This window comes from Berghia stephanieae, chromosome 6, assembly GCF_034508935.2.
Source record: "Berghia stephanieae isolate SIO BIC M18660-M18661 chromosome 6, UCSD_Bste_1.3, whole genome shotgun sequence".
Classification (NCBI taxonomy): domain Eukaryota; kingdom Metazoa; phylum Mollusca; class Gastropoda; order Nudibranchia; family Aeolidiidae; genus Berghia; species Berghia stephanieae.
The window spans coordinates 21751640-21756744 of NC_088365.1; the positions used below are offsets into that span (position 1 = coordinate 21751640).

Sequence of the window (5105 nt, forward strand, 5' to 3'; positions counted from 1 at the left end):
TACTAGTGTACAACTTTTTAGGCGACTTGCACTGTACGGAATGAAATTTGGTCACACATGACACACTGGGGAAATATAGAATAACTATGAAAGCACCTTGAGAATGGCAGATCCTTGGGAATGCACAATATAAATTTATTTATTCATTCATTTTACTTTATTTATTGAATATAAACAAATATTTGAATAGTTTGAACAGCTGGGCGACAAAGAAAGAGAAGAGTAATATTAGTTTTCTGATGTTCTCTGATCAGAGAGATGAATGGCGTACCATGATCACCGATGTCTGGCACAGACTTGGTACTTGGAGAAGAAGAAGAAGAAGAAGAAGAAGAAGAAGAAGAAGAAGAAGAAGAAGAAGAAGAAGAAGAAGAAGAAGAAGAAGAAGAAGAAGAAGAAGAAGAAGAAGAAGAAGACGAAGAAGAAGAAGAAGAATTGAATTGCTTTGAGAAAGACATTTCCTCTCTGATTATCTCTGATGTTTTAAGTCGTGAACTTTTAAACAATTTATTGTCATTGTCTAACGCAGGCAAAATCATCAGCAGCACCACAAATGCAGCACCAACAACTGTACAAGCAAAGGCAGGAACTCCATCTACCGTATCCACGACGACAGGACGCCCAACGGCGGTATCCATGACCACTGGGACTCCAACATCGGCTCCGCCGGCGACTAAGCCATTGGTCAGTAGTACCCAGCCCACAAAAAATGTTGACCAACAGGTAGCGGATATGAAAGATATTGTGAAAACACTGGGTAGACAAATCATTGATCTACAGACGTTTGTCGAAGAAAGGTAAGAAGTGAGAAGATTAAGTTACAATGTATAATAATATTATCATAATACTTATGATCATAATACTTGTTCGACTCTGTCAAATTCTGATAAAGTCTTTAAATACATTATTCTCATCCCGCCTCTCTTTTTCTTCGTTCTTGTTCTTGGTCTTGTTCTTGTTCTTGTTCTTTCTTTCTTTCTTTCTTTCTTTCTTTCTTCTTCTTCTTCTTCTTCTTCTTCTTCTTCTTCTTCTTCTTCTTCTTCTTCTTCTTCTTCTTCTTCTTCTTCTTCTTCTCCTCTTAGCGTTGCAGCCCTCTCTGACTCATTATTTTCACAGTGCTCTTGAATATGATTAACCCTCTCCTTACCAACTATAGGAAACTCGTCACATTCGTTACGATACAACCAACATTTTTCTTATTCAAATTTCTCTTGTACATCATAAAATATAAAGAAAATGAACAGTGTGTTGTAGAGCATGTTTTGCTAATGAAATTATGTATCGCAAGAACTTTACTGCTATTGCGCCCGAGTGATTAAAAAATCTATTTTGTTTTAGTTGGGTATAAAGTTTTGGGGAAAATCCTGAAAACGGCTGGTAAGGAGAGAGTTAAAATTGTATTTTGAGTCTTTGTTTCACAACTTGTTCCATTTTGCCTGATGTTTTGTTTCTGCTACTGCCGAGATGGCCGTTGAAGATGTAGACGCTTGCGTCTCACATTTTTTCTCCACGTACCTCACACAACCGTTCGTGCTGTCTTCCTTTATTTGATGTAACCAATCCAACATATCAACACTGTATCTCAGTTCATCAAATTTATATGTTCCAAGTTATGCTCTTACATTTGCTAGTTGGCAACTATTTTCAACTTTGTCAATTTAAAATTTGACTTCAATGGACGAAGGACGAGAAAGACAAAATAACAATTATTTTTCTCTCTTTTTTCTTTGAGGTTCGATCTTCAGTCGAGTAAGACTGATTTATTTTGGGATGTTTTTTTTTTCTTGTTTTTTTCTTTTTCTTTCTTGCTTTGTCTGGCAACTGCCTCTTTCTGCTTTGAAACATTTCCACAACAGAATCAGGTCAGAAGGTCAGTCTGGGGTCAAGGTTGCTCGGCACGTACATGAAGGCACACGAGAGTACTACAGTGACACTCACATTTCGGCCTCAGCTCTATCGATGCACGACCACTCTGATTACACGAGTGTCTTAGGACAAGGTAAAATGTTTGTAACAGCTTAAGAAGTTTTGTCTTTAATTCAATATTTGTGACCCGCCCTGTCAAAATGGTATTATGTCGGGATGTGTTGTAGCCAAAGAAGTGAATTTAGAGATATAACGGTGGGAAATAGGACCTTAGAACGTTTGGCAACGCAAGAAATAGTATTTATACTCTACCATAAGGAACAGAAGGAAACACCATGTTTTAACTTTAAGGTTATAACTTAAGTTTTCCTCATCTAGTTCATTCCGACAAAATACCGCTTTGAGGCGACGGGTCACATTTCTCTTCCTTTCCTCTTCCCTCCTCCTCCTCCTCCTCCTCCTCTTCTTCTTCTTCTTCTTCTTCTTCTTCTTCTTCTTCTTCTTCTTCTTCTTCTTCTTCTTTTTCTTCTTCTTCTTCCTATGGGTGGGAGGTGGGTGCGTGGGGTGGGGGTGTGGGGGGGGGGGTGAGCAGCCTGGCACAGCGGTATGGTCTTTACTTCTTACCCAGAAGGTATCGCCGCACGTGGTCTTGAGCAAGCCTGACACTGTGGCACGTCAGCGGTTATGCAGGCATTTGTCTAGAATACCCAAAGACAATTGTCCCCTGGGCTATTGGTCCTTCCCTTCTTCTCTTTGTCACTTCTCGTTTCTTCGCATTTTTCTATTCCCTTCTTTCCCCTCTTCTATTTTCCTTCTTCTTCTTCTTCTTCTTCTTCTCTTCTTTCTTCTTCTTCTTCTTCTTCTTCTTCTTCTTCTTCTTCTTCTTCTTCTTCTTCTTCTTCTTCTTCTCCAAACGTTTACTTATAACCCTACGTTTCTGGTTTCATGGAGAAGTACGCGAACACTATTTTTGTCAATGGAATATAAATTATGACGATTATTACTATTGTTATTATTATTATTATTATTATTATTATTATTATTATTATTATTATTATTATTATTAGTTATTATTATTATTATTATTATTATTATTATTATTATTATTATTATTATTATTATTATTATTATTATTATTATTATTATTATTATTATTATTATTACAATTATTATCAATACAATGGCCATTGTCCATCTTATTTGTTTTTCTTATTCTGATATTGATGATGATGATGATGATGATGATGATGATGATGATGGTGATGATGATGATGATGATGATGATGATGATGATGATGATGATGATGATGATGATGATGATGATGATGATGATGACGATTACGACATCTCTCTCATCTATCATTACCAATAGGAGAGTTCGTTGTCGTTTTGAATGGAGTAGAGTTTAGAACACGTCACAATGATTTCCTGCTTATGCGTCCTGTCCAAGGGAAAGAATTTAACGGAGCCGAAATGATCCCCTATCCCGACGTGCCCCCAGAAGTCCTCAACAAACCAACTATTGAGGTAAAATCGCCATGCCTTTTTTCCAGTAAGCATATTTACAATAGGGAATGAGATTAGCGGAAGAGTAGCGTCCCTTGATTGGACGTCACTCTTAGTCTGTGACGTCACCGGCGGAAAAGTTATTAGAGAGAGAACGTCATGTTGGTTGTGCGCATGCGTCTCTCGTCCTCGCGACGCTACTCGTACGCTAATCTCATTCCCTATAGGGAATAAAAATCGTAACGTCACACCTTCGGATGACTTGTAATTTAAATTTTAAATTGAGTTTTTATATTATAGCACAATATCCACTAAACGTGCTCAAAGCGCTTTACAAGGGGTCCCTGGCCAACAGCAACATTTAACATGTAGGACGGGACATGACGCCTGTTAGGCGATATTACATTTTCTCGGACAGAGAAAACGCTGTTAACAGCCAGGTACTCATTTTACACCTGAGTACGGTGAGAGAATGTGAATGAAGAGCCTTTTCCAAGGACTCATCTATGAGCCGAGCGAGGTTCGAACCCAGGACCTTCCGATCCGAAAGCGAGTGTCATACCACAAGACCACATAGCCGCACAATGAATAGGTTACATATTGGACCATTAGGTGGCATAACTATTTTAGTAGCAGGGTGTATAGGCAGATTCTAAGGATTACGGATGTAAAAGAGCGAGGATGGATGATCTTTATTGATGACCAGCATATATTTAGACTAAAAAGTAAGACGCCATTACTCTGAGTAATGGCGTCTTACTTTTTAGTTTAAATATATGCTGGTCGTCAATGAGCTGTGTAATGCAGTTATGCTTTATCATCTTCCTTTTCGTTACCATTTGATCAGGGAATAATCATAATTTGGTGCTTAAAGCTTTAAACCAAATAAAAATTAATGAGAAGAAATATTAAGTTTCGGGTGACGCCTTTATCCAAACATTAAATGATTAAACAGGTGTTCCACTTGTTCCGGTTTTCTGTTTAATAATTTGTTTTGATGGAGGGTAAGCCCAAAATGTTCACTATACATTTCTTTTTATTCGTTTTTTATTTTGATTTGTCCAGGAGCAAGTCGCTGAGATGCGAGAATGGTACAGAGCCTTCAAAACTCAGGATTATTCCGTTCGAGACTACAGGAAATATTTCAAACCCAATCTTTGCTATCTGGAGGGAGGTTGGACTCTGTCATCACGTGACAAGTTGGAGGAACCCTTCAAGAGTGACCGTCATGCTATCGATGCCACAAGCTGGTTTGATTTGGCTGAAAAGGTACGTGATGCAATGAAGTGTAAATGTTTTCATCCTAAGAAACGAATGAATGGAGAGAAAGATAAAGGGCAGTAAATATGACTCATAAATAAAGTAACAACCCAAAACAAACGACGTTTCGGCCTTTGGTCTTTTTCAAGTAAATTTTCTCTCCATTTTATTGACTCATTTAGGCACCTCTAGTTTTTGGTTTTACTAACGATTGCTAATTCAACTAGAAGTTTGGACATATGAATGACCCCACGACCTCTAAGTTTTAAACTGTCTACATAACTTCACAGCACACTTTTAAATTAATTTTGGCCAGAAAACGTTTACTTAAAATATCAGATAACTTTTCTTTTTGACATGTAAAAGGTCATTTAAATACATCAATATTTGAATTTGAAGCCAAAAGTTTGAAAAAAAAGGCAAAATCACAAAATTTTGGCTATTTTTCAGTCCTATGTCTTCAATAAAACGAT

General features: G+C 37.4%; 1 protein-coding gene across 1 annotated transcript in view; it reads left to right on the forward strand.

Annotated features, from left to right (window-relative positions):
• The first annotated feature begins 768 nt into the window (after positions 1-768).
• LOC144975649 (uncharacterized) overlaps positions 769-5105 on the forward strand; it is a 10011-nt gene continuing 5674 nt past the window's right edge. The window contains exons 1-4 of the mRNA XM_078919835.1: positions 769-797; positions 1857-1999; positions 3239-3393; positions 4438-4641. The gene's annotated coding sequence lies outside the window, so the exon portion shown is untranslated. The remainder of the gene's footprint in view (positions 798-1856; positions 2000-3238; positions 3394-4437; positions 4642-5105) is intronic.